The 20153-nt window shown below is 37.4% G+C and overlaps 1 protein-coding gene across 3 annotated transcripts in view; it reads left to right on the top strand.

Annotated features, from left to right (window-relative positions):
- The window catches only part of ALG9 (ALG9 alpha-1,2-mannosyltransferase), a 78974-nt gene that overhangs the window by 36690 nt on the left and 22131 nt on the right, over nt 1–20153 (top strand). The window lies entirely within an intron of this gene.

Below are 20153 nucleotides of genomic sequence, written 5' to 3'. Positions count from 1 at the left end.
ACAGGGATGAATAGACATTAATTGGCTAAATATTACTTTTTTAGGAAGTTACTTTCCGTTTCTGGAGCTCTGTTAGCGTGCATGCCAGGTACTTTATGTAGTAATTGTTGTATTTACCAATCAATAGAAATTATCAGGGTCCACTCATTTTCTTTTTCTTTTTCTTTTTCTCTCTCTTTTAATCCTTTCTCCTAACCCTTATTGGAAATCCTTATTCAAGGAGAAAATTAATTACCCTCTAGATATCCCTACTAATTGTTATTAGCCCTAAGGAGCAAAGCAAGCAGATTCAAATTGCTATATATTATGTGCAGTTCGAATAAGATTAGAATCCACTCGTAATTTAAGTAAAGACTGTTCAGAATGCTTCTTTCAGATTAATTCCCTGGTATACATTGTGTTGGCATTTGGAAATGATGTTTTCATGATCTTTAGTAATTGAATGACCAAAAATTTTTACCTGTAAGTTTATGTTTTTACACTACAGTAAAGTTTTACTTAGGAATTTAAAGATTCAGTCAACAAATATGTATTTAGCAAGGCTTTATGGGAGACAGTAAAACTGTAAGACAGTGTATTCCTCTGGGTGACAACTCCTTTTTAAAATTTATATGTTTATATATAAATTTAAATTTATAAAATTTAAAATTTGAGTATGTATAAAAGAAGGAAAGAAAAGCCAGAAAAATATCTGAAATCTTTCGCTATCGAATGTTTCCTCCTAGGCCCCAGGGTTCCTCATAAGATAATATTAATGTCTGGCAGAATGATGTAGTGGTGAGAGCGCTGGGCTGAGAGTTAAGAGAGCCTGTGATTCTTTTCTGGGATTGGATGAAGTGTGTTTTCTTCTTATATGACTTTGTGAGTTTCTAAGACCCTTGAAATAGCTTTGCACCTCTCCAGTTTGCTGTACCTGCACCTGGAATCTGGTTCCAGTGTTAAGATTTCAGTTCATCCCCATTACCTGTTCTCTAATCACATATGTCATGGTGGCAAGTCTGACCTTGAGACATGGTTCCTGAGCCCTGGGGCCTGACGGCCAGAGATAGAAGTCTGTCTGCTGCTTCTGCCTGACAGAGACGCATCTCTGTGTCATGCTACCTGAGTGTGACGCTGACATTTGAGAGCTGAGAAGATGGAGCTGCAGACTCCATCCCTGGCAGGATCTCTGTAACAGCTGATGGGGAAAAGCTGTGAGAATATTTATTATTGCCCAGCTCCCCTTGGCCCACTCCTCCCCCAGCAAAACGCACACAGTGTATTATCAATGCCTTGACCTCTGTCTCAGGCCTTTTCTGTTCTTTGAGGGTATGTATTTTTGTTTATATCGGAGGTGGTATTAAATTGTCATCTTTAACATGTAACATCCTTACATCTTACTGATAAGGTGTAAACAATGGAACATTGATTATCAGTAAATTTGTTTGTATTCCCCCACCACTACTTTTTTTTTTTTGGTTTAGAGGTACTGATTTTTTCTACTCCAAAGCTTCTAGTGGGTTGTTAGAAACTGAAAGAAGTCACATTTCTTTCCAAATGAGTCTTAAATGCTTGTATTTGACAAAATTTTAAACTAAGGGATATTTTTAGCTTCGACAGCTGGTTGATATGTAGCCTGTGACTAATGAAATGAAACACATTTTTGTTTCACGATCATGTGTTAATGTCACCCTACAATTTTGTTATTTTTGATGCAAGAAAGAATGATTAAATCTGAAGAAACAAAAAAAATGAGCTTTTTGGTTACACTTGAATGCAAATTTAAATCCAGCTTTTTGATTTTTGAATTGTAGATGATGTATGTGGTTATGGAGTGTGGTCTCAGAGTTTGCACTGAGCTATTGACGAAATTGAGAGAAGAAGCTATTCTTTCTGATTCTGACTCTTAGATCTAAGATGCAGAAGTCACTGGGTGTTACCAGGGATTCAAACTGAGAAATCTCAAACTAAAAATAGTCACAGTACAACAGTATATATAGCATGATCCAGATTTTGTGAACAAAAATCTGCATCTGCAAATAAAAAAGCCTGGGACATAAACTAACAGGTTGATGTTGATTTTTGTGTGTGGTAGGATTATAGGTGATTTTTTTAAAATGCATTTAAAATATATTTTTATAATAAATTATATTTTACTTCCATAATTTAAAAAAAACTACCATAATAGGGGCTATAGATATCAAATCTTCGAAACTACCAAGAAGATCTCTGGTAGGCTTTACAAACAGTGCTCAGCATGTGGTCAGCCTACCTGGGGTTTCTTTGTCTTTGAGCACAAGAACTTTCAACTCAAAATTGGAAGATAGTTTTTGGTTTTTTTGGTTTTTTTTTTTTAGATTTTCTATTGAGTAATTTTTGCCTCTTAGCTTTCTGGCCTCTTAGTTAAGTCATTTCAGTCATTAGATCTAAGACTGTTTTTGCTGCTCTTTCTGCAAACTAGGATCTAGGTCGCCTCAAAGAAATAAATGTAGTTTACCTATTACAAGTTATGAGGAAATTTTTTTTTTCAAAACCTGTAACTAAAAAAGGATGCTGCTGTGGCAAAGAAACTATGAAGTAATAAGTTAAACTCTTCCAGGCAGGAGAGGAGTTAAAGAATTAAATAAAAATTGAAGTAAAATAATTTGCCTATTGTTGAGGTTAGGACGAAAGGCCTTGTCCATCCAGTAAGTGTGCCACAGACCACCTGCTGGTGGGCACATCCCCAGCAGTCTGAGATCACTGGCTTAAAAAGACAATGAATGGCCTGTAAATCTGATCAGGATGGTGACATTAATCTACAATGTTTCCACATCTTTTTATTCTTAATTATTTTTAAATGTTTCTCATTTTGTTCCCTCCTTGGCTTTTTTATCCATCCATTCATTTAACTTTTTATTCTAGATTATGTGCTGAAAATAGGAAGGTGGCAAAAAGCATAGTCTCCTGTCATTTAAAAAGGCCATAACAAGAAAAAAAAACCATAATGGGTGGGGAAAAAAAGGAATTGGGAAAACAATGTAAGAAACAGAAAAAAATTTTAAACTTCTACAGTCGGTGTTCCCTGATAGGTTAAAAGGAACGTTTGGGGACCATAAAACAAAAGCATGCTTTGAAGAACAATCAAAATAAAAGCTCCTGAAAATTAAAAATAAGATAATAGAGATTTTAAAAATCAGTAGCATGATCAGAGGATAAAGTTGAAGAGATCTTCCATACGGTCACAATACAAAAAGAAAACAAAAAACCAAAGACAGAAAATAGGAAAAGGGGAAAAGATCAGAGGATCCAGCACGTAGCTAGTAGTAGGTCCAGAAAGAGAGAATAAATGAAGCAGAGAGAAGAAAATTGCCGAAGAAGTGACGTGAGGAAATTCCCTGGAACTAAAGGGCATCACTTTGCAGACTGAAGGAGCCCACACAGTGCACCTCAAATGACGGGTGAGAAGTGCTTCATACCAAGGTGTATCGAGTACCAAAGAAGTCAGTGTGTATTGTATTACTTGATAATTAAAAAATCAAAAGGTACCAGAAGAAAACTTCGGAAGGATTGTGAGTAGTTGCCTCTGGGAAGTGAGACCCAGGAAAAAGGGGGCACTGCTGTTTCTCAGAATAAGCTTCTTGTACTATGTAAATTCTGAACTATGCACATATATTATTTTGATAGACCTAAAGATGAGTTTAGAAAAAGACATAAATCTTCCTGTCAGAATCTGATAGGAGAGACGGTTCTAAAGTATTATTCAAAGGCTTCAAGTATGAAAGAACATTGAGTGTTTAGGGGAAAATAAATGGTTTGAGGTTTTTAGATTTTAGGTAACTGGGCAGAGCATTTTTAATTCTTTTACTTCCCTTTTTCATTTATTCCCGTATATTTATGTATGTGACTGTGTTCTCTGATAAATTACACATTTATTTGAGGACAGGGGTCTGTATCTTTGTCCTTAATCTATGAAACCTCTGCAGTACATAACATGGGGCTTATACACAGCAGATGATTTTTAAAATTTTAACAGAAGTACTCAAATATCCCTTCATTTAATCTTCTTGAACTTGAGAAGCTTCCCCAGACCCTGATAATAGAAATTTAGACTATTTAGGACTTGAGCACTGTCATTCTTCAAGATCTAGGTATACATACTGCAGTTAGCATCCAGCCTGCTAGGTTAGAAGCTCCTGGAGGATGGGAACTATGTCCTTTCCATCGTCACATCTCACACATTGTCCAGCATTGGACACATACTAACTGAATGAACCTTTTCAGTCTTCATTAGCAGACCCCAGACTGAAAGGAGTTCTCTCCTGCTGCCTCTTGTTTTGGTAATGAGATCCTTATATTACCCCAAACCCTGATTTCTATAGCTGTCTCCCCCTGCCTTTAGTAAGGAATAGAACTAGAGAGGTTTATGTTTCCTACCAAGATGCCAACCCTCTAAAAAGATTCATTATTATTTATTGCCTTAATATCATAGCATTTACTATAAGACAGGTTAGCAATTTATTTTTAGAAGGCGAGGTTGATATCTCCTTTTGATCAATGTTGTCTCTCTCATTTCTCCTTCAAGTCTTACCAACATGTTTGGTCCTTTCCATGTTAAATGATTTTCATGGGGTTTCATAGAAGTTTCTGCTGTTCAGTTTATGTTTTTTGAGTTTATTTTGAGACAGATACACCCTTCTATTACAGACACAAGTTAACCAGTTCAGTCACATATACCATTCCCCCAGATCTGCAGCTCCTTACTGCTTTTTTTTTCATTAAAAAAAACTTTTTTATTTTGAAATAATTCCAGATTCACAGGGAATTACAAACAGTACAGAGAAGGGTACATATACCCTTCATCCAGTTTCCCTCAATGTATATATGGTATAATTCCAAAACTAGAAAATTGACATGAGTATAGTTCTGTGTCATTTTATCTCATGTATCGATTCATACAACCACCACTGCAGTCAAGGTTGATACAGAACTACTCCATCACCACAAAGATGTTTTTTGTACTAATCCTTTATAGTTGCACCCCACCTTCACCATCCTTAACCCTTGGCAACTGCTCATTTGTTCTCCATCTCTGTAATTTTATTATTTTGAGAATTTTCTATAAATAGAATTACTTAGTGTTTTACCTTTGAAATTGTCATTCCCCGCCCCCTCAGCATAATGCCCTTGAGATCCATCCAAATTCTATCAGTAGTTTGTCCCTCTTTATTTCTGAGCTCAATGATACAGATACATACAGTTTGTTTAAACATTTACCTACTGGAAGACGTTTTGGTTGTTTCCAGTTTTTGGCTCCTACAAATAAAGCTGTTACAAATCTTTGTGTACAGGTTTCTGTGTGGATATTCATTTTAATTTCTCTGGGATAAATGCCCAGGAATGTGATTGCTGGATCTTGTGGTAGGTGTATGTTTAGTTTTTTAAGAAACTGCCAAACTTTTCTAGATTGGCTGTACCAGTTCAGGTGATCTGTAGAAATCTTACCTTCCTTTACATTTTTCTACCCTCCCCTGTTTATAATTTAATTATCAAATATTTCCTCTACATGATGTTGAGAATCATGTCAGAACGTGCTGTAATTTTTGCTTCAACCTCTAAACATAATTCAGAAAACTCAAAAGAAGGAAAATCTAATTTTTTATCCATGTCCTTACTCTTTTTTTCTGCTGTTCTTTCTTCCTCCTAATCTTCCATGATTTCTTCATTATTGTTTCCTTTCTGTGTCAAGAATTCCTATAGCCATTCTTTCAGAATAGGTCTGCTAGCAACATAATTTCTTGGTTTTCCTTCATCTGGGAATGTCTTAGTTCCCCCCTTCAGTTCTTGCGATATTTATTTCCTCTTGATATGGAATTCTGACATTTTTTTTTCTTCCAGCACCTGAAAAATACTGTGTGCCATCCTCTGGTGTCCATGGTTTCTGATGAGAAATTAGCCATCACCCTAATTGTTTTTCCCTTATAGGCAAGGCGTCATTTCTCTCTGGCTGCTTGCAAGACTTTTTTCCTTGTTTTTAGTTTCAGAATTTGAATTATGATGTGTCTTGGCATGAATTTTCTTTGAGTTTAGTCTGTTTGGGATTCACTCAGGTTCTTGATTCTGTAAGTTTAAATCTCTTGACAAATTTAAGAAGCTCTCAGTCATTATTTCTTTTAGTACTTTTTCAGCCCTGCCCTCTTTCTCGTCTCCTTCTGGGACTCAATGACGTGAGTGTTAGCTCTTTTGTTACAGTTTCATAGGCTTTTGAGGCTCTCTTCTTCCCCCTCCTCCCCAGCCCTTTTTCTTTCTATTATTCAGATTATATAATTTTATTATTCTGTTTTCCAGTTCACCGATTCTTCCCTCTGATTCCTCTGTTCTGCTGTTTAGGACGTGTACTGAGCCTTTCATTTCAGTTCTTGTCCTTTTTATTTCTAAAATTTTCATTTGGTTCCTTTTACTTCCTCTATTTCTCTGCCGTGACTTTCTGTTCTCTTGTTTCAAGCATGTTTGTGATTGTTCATTGGAGTGTTTTTATCACGCGGCTGTAAAATCTTTGTTAGATAATTTTAACATCTCTGTCATCTCTATGTTGACGTCTGTTTGTTGTCATTTGTCATGTCATGAGATCTTTCTTTCATTGAAACCTGGACATTTTGGGAATTATGAGATCTCATTTAAGGCTTCTGTTTTAGTCAACTTTTTCTGACCCTACACTGATGGGAGAAAGGATGCAGATGGAAGTCCAAGTTCCCCACTTGGCCTCCATTGATACCTGAGGCTGGACAGGGGTGTTTGTTACTGTTGAGTGGCAGCGAGAGTTCACGCTCTCTACCAGGCCTCTGCTGATAGCACCGTGGCTGAGAAGGGCAGGGGAGCCTTATCACTGTTCTCCACGTAGCCTCCACTGATGCCATGGGGTGGAGGGTGGCCTCATCACTGTTGGACAGTAGTGAAAGTCCTGACTCTCCACTACACCCTCTCTGACGCCACCTCAGCATGTAAGAGAAGGGGTGCCTCATTACTGCCAGGTACAGTGGAAGTCCAGGCTCCCTGAGTGTTTCCACTGACGCCACCAGGGGGTAGTGGGGTGAGGGAAGGCTTGTTACTCCCTAGCAGGGTTGGATGTCCTGGCTCCCTATGTGGTCTTGTCTGACACCACCCAGAAGGTCAGGCCAGGAGGAGTGGGGAGTCCCTGTTACGGTCTGACAAAGGTGGAAGTCCAGGCTTTCCACTGGACGTGTACTATCAGAGGTAGGGGTGGAATGACAGTTTCTTGGCAGGAACGTTTGGTTCATAAGAGAAGCAGACCAATAGAATGTGTGTACATGTATGCATGCGTGTGTGTGTGTGTGTGTGTGTGTGTTTTAGGGAGGAATTGATTTAACTTCTTTAAGGAATTGACTCGTAATTGTGGGGGCTGGCAAGTCTGAAATCTGCAGGTTGATTGGCAGACTGAAAACCCGGGGAAGAATTGATGTTGCAGCTCAAGTCCAAAGGCAGTCTGGAGGCAAGAATTCTTCTAGGGGGAATGAGAGAATTCTTTTTCTTTTAAGGTCTTCAACTGATGAGATGCAGCCCATCCGCATGAAGGGTAATCTGCTTTTCTCAAAGTCCTCTGATCTAAATGTTAATCTCATCTTAAAAATTCCCTCATGGCAGCATCTAGTCTGATGTTTGGCCAGATACCTAGATATTGTAGGCTAGCCAATTTGACACATAAAATTAATGGTCAGCATTGGAGTCGAGTAGTTACTGTCTAAAAATACTGTTCCTGGGGTCCTGAGGTTCCTAGCCCGTCTGCCTGCCTTCCTCTACACTTTGGAGCTGTCTTATGTTTGTTTCACGCACAATGTCCAGGTTTTTCAGCTGGACTCAGCAGGAGGAATATGGAAAAGTACCTGCTCTTGGTTTTCATTTGTCAGCTTCTTTTAACATATTAGATTAAATGCTTCATTGATATTTGAGGCCATAGGTTTTTATCTCTAACCCCCTTGTCTGTTTTCTCCTGAAATTTTAGTTCTTCCTTCTGTGTGTGTTTTTTTTTTTATTTTAAATATTGCATCTTTTGGCATAGAGTATCTGATTTTATGATCTCCTCTGAGTGGTTTTTTCCTCCTTCAGATTTTAGTTTAAAAATTTCTTCATTTAGTTGGAAGTTTTTTCTGAGCACATTCACTCTGTTCTTGGTGAAATGCATTCTGACCCTCGCCAAGAACTTACTCGTCTATAAGCCATAATTCAAAAAAGCAGTCCTACGATTCGGCCCCATTGTTTGTATTCTGCTGTTCACTTCCCTTTTCTTTCTCTTGCAAAGTCCCAACATTTAACTTGGAAAGAAATTGGAAATACCATCTCTTGGCTTCAGAGACCCTTCAGTATCCTACCTGTGACCTCAGAGTCATTTGACATACAGTCTCGTTTTCTTCTGTCATTTGTTTCTGATGTGAGTTGGCAGAGCTGAATGTTTGGCAAATTTATGTTTAGCTGGTCCCCTATCAAGTTTGGTATCTTGCAGGAAGATGGAATGCCTTTCTCTTAGCTGTGTTAGGTCTGTTTCCACATAGATGCTTCTAAACTCTCCAATCAGGGTCATTTACAGAAACTCTAATTCAAAGCCTGGGAGCCACATCCTGCCTCACATAACTTAGCCTCTTCCACCCGGCCTGTGTGTCTGGCTTACTTACTCCTGTGAGTGTTTACAAAGGAGGCTTGCTATTCCTGTAATGCCATTCTTTTCTGCTACCTTCCCTCCGACTAGTCTGCCAAACCACTTTTCAGACTACAAATCTTACTTTCTACAGGAGTTCTTGCAGACCGAGCAAAGAAGAACAAATGATATTTGTTTTTATTTTGTTATTGTGACACAATTTTACCATGGTTACTTGCCCTGTCCAATCGCCTGTTAATTATACACTATCCATTTCCCTTTGAAAAAAATCTACTTAATCTTTAAAAAAATCTATTTATAACCATCCCTCAATTATCTGTTATTAGAAAAAATAGTACATAATTAAACCCTACTCCTAAATATATTTTGCTATTAATACTTCAATATGAGAATATTTGGGGAATTCACAGAGTTTCAATAAACTAACAAAGTTACCCATTGGAACTTAACATCGGAATCACCAGAAAATTGGTCACATTCCCCAGTCCATTTACCCTACCTAGCTTTTCCCAACATTCAAGTAGGGAACAAGTGATGTAATTTCATAGGTTGATGCAGATGTTAACCTGGGCAGAGCTTCATTTGCTGAATTTACACCTTTTTGAGTGGGTGATGAAAACAACCGTGAAAGATTTGAGTTTAAAAAGTAATTTCCTTTTCTTGGACTGCAGAATATATACCAGGAGCTGATGATAATGTCAGTCGACTGATTAAGCAGAGAAAATTATAATAGAAAAATTTTGTGCGAATGTTTTGCCAAGTACAGGTGATTAAAAATTAATTTTCTGTTACTTTGTATTTCTACTTTGGCATGATTGCTTTATTCTATTGGCTGAACGCCATTTAAAGTTTATTCATCCAGTATTGTCCGTCTTAGCTAGTGAGCTTCTGAAGGGCAGGCATCTATCTATATGTCTGTCTTCCTCTGGTCCTCTTTTAACTTGTAATGACAACATAAGAACCTTAAAAAGAAAATTGAAATTTTTGACAGAAATGTTGTCTGTCTTTTTGTACCTATGACTCAAGTAGAAGTTCTCTAAAAGTTGTGTGATTTGTTTTTCTTTTGTTTCTTAATTTGGTACTTAATACTCTTAAAGATGGTAGTGACAGTGACTTTAGTCATAAAAAAAAACCCCAGTGAATTTCATTCTATATTATGAATGTATTCTTAAAATACTTTATATAAACTGATATTTTAAAAAATCAAATTTACGAAAGAAACCCTGAATTTGCTGTTGCAAAACAGAAGAAATTAAACAATTTCTCATGGTTTCTCAGTTTTCTAAATACGCATTTTGTACAAAGTAGTAGATTTGTATTGAGATATGTTGTTGAGAACTGAGAGGTGTGTACACTGGGCTTCGCTGAGTGGCATTACCACTCAGTGGGTGTTCGCTCTCCTGGGTATTCACACAGGGCACACCAAGCTTGGCATATTGCAAGAAGATGGAATACCATTCTCTCCTGGGTATTCACGTCCATGTACATTGGTAAAGCCCTTGGAATTGAAGAAGCTCTGTAAAAATTTAACATTTTTTTAAAGCACAGAAGCTCACAAAATTTCCCCAACCCTTTACACAACTTAATTTCAGAATAATTGTGATACTGTCTTAACTAATTAAGTAGCTCCTTGACATTGGCAAATTCAGAGAACTGAATGACCTTATTTTACCTTTGCCATTCCTGGCAAATACGTATCTTCAACTGTGTTTAGTGCTGGAAGTTAGACCGAGTTCCTGATTGCTCATGCCTTGGCAATACAAAAAGCAGATCCTGTGTGTCTGTTACCTCCAGTACAGGGATGTCTTTCAATGTGAAAATACATCTAACAATGAGCAGGAGTAGTTTGAGAAGAGTAAAATCAGCAACGTCGAGTATGTTTACAGTTGTAATGAAATTATTTTCTTTACAGTGGTCTTTTCTTAGAATTGAGAAGCATTTTAGTGATTTGCAACCTAAACCCTCTGAAGAGATGGTAAAACCTCTGGGGCAGGGTTTAGGACTTCCATAAATCATAGAGCTGCAGCTAGAGGCAGAATATTCAGAGGTCCCGTTTCCTGATGCAAACGTAACATTAGCTGGGTTGAAATAAGATGAGCACTTAGTTGGGGGCAAGGGGTTCGGAGCATTACTCTGCTTTTCTGTTGGTGTCATTTCAGAGAGTCGACTGTTTCAAACACTTGTTTGTTTTATGATTCCTTGCCGATGTAATTCACATTTAAATATAGTGGGATACACACACACACACACAATAGGACTTCTTTTTATGTTTGTATTTTATATATACTGAAATGTTGTGGCTAAAATGGAGTCAAAAGAAATCTTCTCAGAGAAATTCTTTACATGGAGGAAGTTCTGCCAGCTTGCAGAGTTGGTCTTAATTGTCTCTAATATCTTGTCTGTGAATTGAGAATAAGCAGGGAACATCCATGTGGAGCTTTGGTTTGCTCTTAAATCTGAATCTTCCATTCATTTTCTGTGCCTTTGTGTTCTCTAATCCTCTTCCCTAAAGCTGGAGAACACTCATAAATCTGAAGGGAGTTGTATATTCTGTATGCAGCAGTGGGATCCCGGAATAATTGTTTAAATTGATTTTTCTATGCAACTCCCATACTTTATTTTTTGTTTTTATTCTATAAAATGTCCAGGTAAGTCAAATCTTGTTATGATGAATTGTCTAGCCTTACTCATAATTAGTAGCCAGTCTACTGGAGTCTCAGCTCATTTTGATAGAATTTTTTTTTTCAGTAGACTTATTGCAGTGTGATGTGCTCTTTATTGTATGATATTTTAGAGGAAATAGATTGTCCTCCTGGGGCTTAGACGCTAAGAGAAGAAATGCTTGGCACTTACGAATAGCTGGTCTTAGTTTCAGTGGTTTGAAGTTGGCCAGCATCCCATTGCAGGTGTGATGACTGCTCTTGCCTTGAGCAAATACTCTTTGACTGCTTGCTGTATGCCAGGTACTGTAGCAGGCTTCAGGGATACAGTGGTGATCAGGATGGCTCAGTCCCTGCTTTCACAGAGCTTGGAATGCTCAGCTAGAAAGAGTCCTGGGCCTCACTGCAGTTGCTCTGCAGGGAGACATGAGGACATGTAATAAATCAACATTTATTGTATGTTTTGGAAAGGAAGAGGACATCCTGGATACTGCTTAGAAGTTAGGTATTAAATTCATAGTATAAGTCATCCGTTGTTGCTGTTTGAGAGCCTCAGTTATGACCACATTTTACTGAGCTCTGGGCAGAGCATCTTCACAGTCTTTTTCAGTTTCAGTCCTCCCACTTGCCTTGGACGTTACGGGACAGTTGATTTCGACTGATGTTTCACATCGTCACCTTAGACTCTTAGAGGATTCTTTACTGTGTTTGTTCCCCAGAGCATTTTCAGTGACATTTGAGAAATAAGATCTGTTTTATATATGGAGATGGTTTTTCTCTGATGTTCTCTGAACCTCATGTTGGCCCTTGCCAGAGATCTCTATTTTTACAGCTATGTGCGTCATTGTCATTTCCAGCTGATAGATGCGTGAACGCAAGTTCACATCCTTCCTGTCTTAGGACTTGTGGGGGCTTGGCTCAGGCTGCTGGATAGACAGCAGGAAAGGTCACCGAGAAGAGGAGGTTAGACTATTAGCTCTTTCCTTGTCCCCACACGACATTCTAAACTGTGATAAATTTATTGTTTGGTACAACTGTTGAACCCATTCTTCTTATTATTTTTTTCTCAGTCTTCAGCCTCCTCCACAGCCTTTCTGTGGCTGTTGAAATCCACTCTCCCCGAGTTTCAAAACTGTGTACTTCTTTGATTCTCCTCTTACAACAGTGATTCCTTCCATCCCCTACGTCTTCCACTTTCCTCTGCCCAGTGCTTTACGCATCCTCCCACGCTGTATCTGTGGTCGTCTGCTCCTCTCTGCTCCTTTCTTCTCTCCCTTTTCCTACACTTTCACCTTTTCCGCCCTCATCTTATTTTCACATTTTTTCCATGAACTCTTGTGTATATTTGTTAAATACACATTTACTTAGCACCTACTGTGTGCTTTGTATTATGCTAGGTTTGGGGAATGCACAAGTAAATGAGATGGACCCAGCGCCAGCTTCCATGGGACTCAGCATTTTCCCAATTGACTCATAAATTATAATTGTGCAGTGTTTTAATGGAGGCATACTGATGGCTATGAGAGCATGAAATTTAGGGTCCTGTCCTAGTTTAAGTGGACATTGGAGTCTTTCCTAGGAAATCATTTTTAGCTGAAATCTGAAGAGTGTGTGGGAATTTATGAGGTGGAAACAGTGTTCCAGGCAGTAGGAACAGAAAACTGTAACTCAGTGTTCTGGTCACAGGGGCCTTCTTTCAGTTACTTGAATTCACCAGGACTCTTCCCACATTAGTAGGTAATGAAACACATGTTACCATCTTCTCTCAGTCTCACCTAAACTGATTCTTCACTGCAACTCCTTCTTTTTCCCAGTTCACTGCATTAGCAGTCTTGGTGTCATTGATTTACTTTGAAATAGACCTGAGATCTACCCTTTCTTCGTCCTTCATTCCCTCTGCCCTACAATGTCAAGGTGCCATCACTTCACAGGGGGACACTGCAGTAGTGACTTCCAGCCTTTTCCTCTAGCATTTCCTAGCTCCACCCTCCCCAGCATTAGCCTCTCATTCTGAGACCCTTTTTTAAAATTTTGGAATTGTTAATTTTATTTTATTTATTTTAAAATTGAAAAAAATTTTATTGAAGTGTAGTTGATTTGCAACATTTAAGGTGTACAGCAAAGTGATTCAGTTATACATCTATATATCTGTTCTTTTTCAGATTCTTTTCCGTCATAGGTTATTACAAGATATTGAATGTAATTCCCTGTGCTGTACAGTAGGTCCTTGTTGTTTATCTGTTTTATATACAGTAGTGTGTATCTGTTAATCCCGAATTCCAAATTTATTCCTCCACCCCTTTTCACCCCTTTGGTAACCGTAAGTTTGTTCTCTATGTCTGTCAATCTATTTCTGTTTTGTAAATAAGTTCATTTGTATCTTTTTTTTTAGATTCCACACATAAGTGATATCATATGACTGCAACTCACTTTTTTAATCATATTACTCCTTGGTTAAAAAAAACTAGAATAGATTCCTGATGCATAAAATCCAGATTCTCCTAATTTGGGTCCTCCATTATGAGTCCTCAGAATACCTCTCTAGCTTTGTTTCCTGACACAGACCCCTTGGAACAAGCAGACAGTCCACCTGTTTGCCCTGTAAACCACACTAATTTCTGCCTTTTGTTCTCCAGGAAATCTTCTCAACTAATGTAGCCCCCAGTGATTTCTTCTCTGAACTCTACTCTTATAATACTTTCTATATTTCATATGTGCTTATGTTACTTTCTGACCTAAATTATAACTGTAATAACAGAGACATGTCTCACAGGAATTTTATATACCCTGGTTTAGAATTCACCAAGTAGGTACTTAATAAAGACTTCGATGATGCTCAGATTTATTTTTCCAGTTTTTTTTTATTGAAGTATAGTTGGTTTCTGATACTGTATTAGTTTCAGGTAGACAGCATAGTGATTCAGTTTCTTTTTTTTTTTTTTGGAGATTATATTCCATTATAGGTTATTACAAGATACTCGGTACAATTCCCTGTGCTCTGCAGTAAATCCTTGTTGCTTATCTATTTATAGTTGTTTGTATCTGATAATCCCATGCTCCTAATTTGTCCTTTCCCCTGCCTTTCCTTTCATAACCATAAGTTTGTTTTCTGTATCTTTGACCCCAAAAAAGATTCATTTTGATATCATTTAGTGGATGCTGCTAATTCATTGCTAATCAAAGATTATGAGTAGTTAATATTGTAACCCCTTATATCCTATATGTTTGGCATACATTGAATTGACAATAAATACCAATCTGGGTTGAAAACAAGAATAATTCATTTTTAATGGGCTGTAATGTTCATGAATTCTTTTCCATGAGTCAAGTTCTCACATTTCACGTAATAAATTAAGGATTCCTTCTACTGTTACAGCTATTTGTAGTGGTAGTCCTTTGTTGTTTACACGTTTTATTTAAATGACTGTGTCATTTAATCTTCATTATGACTCTTTGAGGTAAGTGATATTATCCTCATTTTACAGAAGAAGAAATTGAGGTATAAAAATCTTAAATGAGTGTGGGTCACCCAGCTAGTTTGTTGTGGAGACCAGACCTGAATCTTGGCCTCTGACTGAGAGCTCTTCTAATTTTTTAAATAAAAATTTTTTTCCAGCTTTATTGAGATATAATTGACAAATAGCATTGTATAAGTTTAAGTTATACAATGTGGTGATTTGATACATGTATATATTGTGAAATGATCACCACAGTAAGGTTAGTTAACACATCACCTCACATGGTTACCATATTTTTGTGGTGAGAACATTTAAGATCTTTTCTCTTGGGTGATTTCAAGTATACAACACTGTATTGTTAACTGTAGTCACCATGCTGTACATTAGATCCCCAAAACTTAAGTCGCCTGTAAGTGAAATCTGTGCCTTGATCAACATCTCTCCCTCTCTCCCAGCCCCTGGTAACCACCATTCTACTTTGTTTCTGGGTTCCACTTTCAGATTCCACATGTAAATGAGATCATACAATATTTGTCTTTCTATCTGACTTACTTCAGTTAATATAATGCCCTCAGGGTTCATCTATGTTGTCACAAATAGCAGGGTTTCATTCTTTTTTGTGGCTGAATAATATTCATGTTTGTGTGTTCTAGCCATACCACATTTCATCCTTTGACAGACACTTAGGTTGTTTCCATGTCTTGGCTATTGTGAATAATGCTGCCATGAACTTGGGGGGATGCAGACATTGCTTCAAGATAGTTGTTTAATTTCTTCAGATACATACCAAAAGTGGGGTTTCTGGATCATACGGTAGTCCTATTTTTAATTTTTTGAGGAACCTCCATACTGTTTTCATAATGGCTGTAACAATTTCCATTCCTACCAACAGCACAAGGGTTCTCTTTTCTCCACATCTTCACCAATACTTGTTGTCTCTTGTCTTTTTGATAATAGCCATTCTAAAGGGTATGAGAAGATATCCCATTGAGGTTTTGATTTGCATTTCCCTGATGATTGGTGATGTTGAGCACCTTCTCATGTACTTGTTGGCCATTTGTGTATCTTCTTTGGAAAGAAATGTCTATTGAGATTCTTTGCCCACTTGAAAAAATTGGGACGGGGGTAGGGTAATTAGGTTTATTTTTTTATTTGTTTGTTTTTAGAGGAGGTACTGGGGATTGAACCCAGAACCTTGCGTATGCTAAACATGTGCTCTACCACTTGAGCTGTACCGTCCCCACTCTTTGCCCATTTTAAATCGTATTATTTGGCTTTTTGCTGTTGAGTTGTATGAGTTCCCTATACACTTTGAGTATTAACTCCTTCTCAGATATATGTTTCAAATATTTTTCCCTTTTCATAGGTTATCTTTTTATTTTGCTGATTATTAGGCCTTCTTTTCTAACTATCTTATTTCTTCTCTGCTAGAGAACCTGCCCTTGTACATAACTGTTTTCTGCCGGAGACCTTTGTCCTTGTGTGTTTTAGTTGTTCAGTAACTGCTTCCTAGAAAAAAAGAATATTCAGCAGCTGCTTCCCAGAAAGGATGAAAAGAGGTTACATTTCTCTTTTTAGTGAATTAGCTTCTAAATTAGTATAATTTTGCCTAGGTATCTTTCGAAAACCTTTACTTACATGGAAGTTGCATGTGGATGGTGTGATGAGTGAAGCCTAAAGCTAACTGCTGTGGTTGGATGTTAATTAGTTACTACCCACATCTCTGGTAGACCATGTATCCAACACCACATCTAGCTATTCAGACCTGGCCAGGCTGAGGTCAAGTATTTGTCATACTCAGAGCTCCCTCACCAAAGGAGGTCTAGGTGTGAGACCATGTGTCTCTGCCCCTTGCTGGTTCTGTTTGAATAGAGGCATGGCACTTGCAAAAGCTTTTAAAAACTTGTTTCATGTTTTAAAATCCTTGGGAGTTACAGAGTGGGTGTTCAGACCAAAAAGGCTGCTTCCTGGAGTGTTTATGCAAAGGATCATTTTTAGAGAGTTATGCAGAATGGAATTGGGTCTGACGTCAATTCTCAGTGTGCTTCCTCTCCCCTGGAGGAACAGCCCATATGTAGAGACAGATGTGAGACTGAAGTCTTTTTTACGTATGAATAATGCTGGAAAAGAATGAGAACATTACTGTGAATTAGAGGTTGGGAAAGAACAGAGTTTACTGTAAGCCAGAGATGGCCAAGTTGGTCTTACATGCATTTTTCAAATCTTCAATTGTGTATAAGCCTAAACCTAAATGTGCACAAAACATAAATGTGCAGTAAATTAATAATATAGCAATAATAGAGCACACACCTGTGTAACCATCACCCAGGTCAAATACAAAATCTTTACCAGCACCCAGAAGCGCCCCCAGCAGTTCCTTTTGATCACTACCCACCTCCCCTTCAGAGGGAATCTCCTGACTTGTATGATAAGAATATCCTTACTTTTCTTTTTAGATTTACTACTTTTATATGTATTCCTAAACCGTAAAGGTTCATTTTTGCCCATTTTTGAACTTCATATACATGGAATCATGTTGCGTTTTTGTATGTCTTGGCCTTTTTCTCAACATTTTGTTTGTAATAGTCACACATTGTTGAATGTAGCTGTAGTTTGTTCTCTTTTATTATGGTATAGCATTTCATTGTATGACTATACCACTATTTATTATTTTACTATTGATGATTGGTTGTTTCATGCCTGGGCCAGCCGTAAATACTGCCACTTTGAACGTTCTTGAACTTGTCTGTGGTGCATACATTTCTGTTGGATATACATTAGCTTGAACCATGTGAAAGTACCATTTTTGTGATTCAGTCACATATTGATGATTCCATATGGTTCAATCTAATACCTTGGAGTAGAATTGCTGGATCGTAGGGAATGCGTATGTTTAGTTTTAGTAGATTCTGCCAAATAGTTTTCTAAAACTCTACGAACTTAATCTTCTGCCAGCAATGTGTAAGAGCTGCTCCACTTTCTGGCCAGCATTTGGTATTGTAATTTTTCATTGTGATTTTGATTTGCATTTCCTTGGTTACTAATGAGGTTGAGTACTTGTTTTCATTTGTTTTGGCCAGTTAGATTTCTTCTTATGAAGAACCTATTCAAGTCATTCGCCCATTTTTCTTTTGGATAGTCCATCTTTGTCTTATTGATTAGCAGGTGTTCTTTATATATTCTAGATACGAGTACTTGACTGTTAACTGTGTCATGTCTATCTTCTCCCATTCTGTGGCTCATTTCTTTACTCTCTTAATGGCATCCTTGATGAACAGACATTCCCAATTTTAATGTAGTCAAATTTACCCATCATTTCTTTTATAGTTAATGCTTTTTGTGTCTTGTCTAAAAATACTTTTGCCATACATAAGATCTTGACAGTCGTCTTCCATATTATCTTCTAAGAGTTTTGCTTTTCACTTTAGTTCTATAATCTGTCTGAAGTTGATTTTTATGTGCAGAGTGAGGTTGAGGTCCAATTTCATTTTTCCCCCAATGGATATCCAGTTGTCCCAGCACCAGTTAATGAAGAGACAGTCCTCTCCCCACTGCTGTGAGGTATCACTTCTGTCATAGATCTGGGTCCATATGTGCCTGTTCCAGACTCTGTGCAATGGTGTGTTCTATTCCTAACCTAATACCTCATTGTCTTAATTACTCTTACTTTATAGTAAGTCCCCACATTGTTCTTCTTTTCTAAGATGTCTTGGCTATCCACATCCTTCTGCATTTCCACAAACGTTTTAGAATCGTGTTGTCAAATTGCACAAAAAAAGTCTGTTGGGATTTTTATTGAGACTGTATTTAATCTATCCATCAATTTATTTAGGATATGCATCTTAATAATAATGGGTCTTTAACTTGGAAATAAGATTTATCTCTCCATTTAATAAGGTCTGCTTTATTGCCTGTCAAAATTTTTTTTGAAATAAAATTCACCATTTCAACAATTTAAAAAATTATGATCAAATTTACTATTTTAACCATCTTTAGATGTACAATTCTCTTGTACTAAGAACATTCACACTGTTGTACAACCGTCACCACTCTCTATCTCCAGAACTTTTTCATCATGCCAGACTGAAACTCAGCACCCATTAAACGAACATTTTGTTTATCCATTCATGCACTGATGGACGTTTGGGTTCTTTCCACCTTTTGTCTATTATGAATAGAGCTACTGTGAACATTGGGATACAGATAGCTGTTTTGAGTCCTTGCTTTCAGTTCTGTTGGATATATGCTTAGAAATGGAGTTGCTGGATCTTATCATAATTAATTAATGTCCATCAGTGGATGAATCATCTTTAGGTACACAATTCAGCTGCCCTGAGAAAATTTACACTGTTGTGGAAGCATCGCCACTCTCTACCTCCAGAACTTTTTCAGTGGCTTTTAGTACATTTATATTGTTATGCAACCATCACCACAATGTGATTTCAGAACGTTTCAATCACTCCCCACTCAAAAAACCCATACCCATTTAGCAGTCCATCTCCCAATCCTTAGCAACCACTAATCTGCTTTTTGTCTTAATGGGTTTGCCTCTTCTGGACATTTCATATAAATGGAATCACACAAAATGTAGCCTTTTTGTCTGACTTATTTCACTTAGCATGTTTTCAAGGTTTATAGAGGACTTCTGCACATTTTCCCAGATTTATCCCAAAGCACACATTTTCAAATCCAACAATCTAATGTGCTGTTTACTGCTATTATAAAGGAATATATGATGTTGATTTTATATTCTGTAGGCCTAAAGTTTGATAAGCTCTCTTAATTCCAAAAATTTATCTTTTGATTCTTTTGGATTTTATACATACCAGTCATATCATTGTAAAGAATAAATGAGTTTTGTTTCTTTCCATTTCTCCTGCCGCTTGTTTCTGTTGCCTTACCCTGCTGACTAGGCCGTCCAGTACAGGGCTGCAGACAGTCGTGGTAACCGCAGCCTTGGCTTAGTCCTGATTTTTAAGGAAAAGCTTTCAACCCTTCATTGTTAAAGATGAGATCTGCTGTAGATCTATTCATGTTTCAAATCATCTTTATCTTAGCTGAAACTTGGCATTCTAGGACAACTCTTTTTTGGTTTTAATTTTTAAGAGACATTTAGATGGGCTCCTGAGAGCATTTTGCTGCTGATTCAGTCATTTTTGGCAGTCTTGATGTATGGCTTTTGAAATCACACTGACCTGGGTCCAAATATGGCTCTACTGTAAACTCACATGATTTTGGTTAGAACTGTAAATCCTTTTAGGGCAAGAACTGCATCTTATTTATTTAGTTCTGTATCATTAGCTCTAACTTATTAATGCCTAGTACACTGTAAGGGCTTAATATAGATCTTGAAAAAATGAAGTTATATAATTTTGTAAGTCTTGGCTTCCTCATTTATAAAATAGG

This window comes from Camelus bactrianus, chromosome 33, assembly GCF_048773025.1.
Source record: "Camelus bactrianus isolate YW-2024 breed Bactrian camel chromosome 33, ASM4877302v1, whole genome shotgun sequence".
NCBI lineage: Eukaryota > Metazoa > Chordata > Mammalia > Artiodactyla > Camelidae > Camelus > Camelus bactrianus.
The sequence above is the reverse complement of the archived record's forward strand: the minus strand, read 5'-3'. Positions and strand labels throughout refer to the sequence as shown.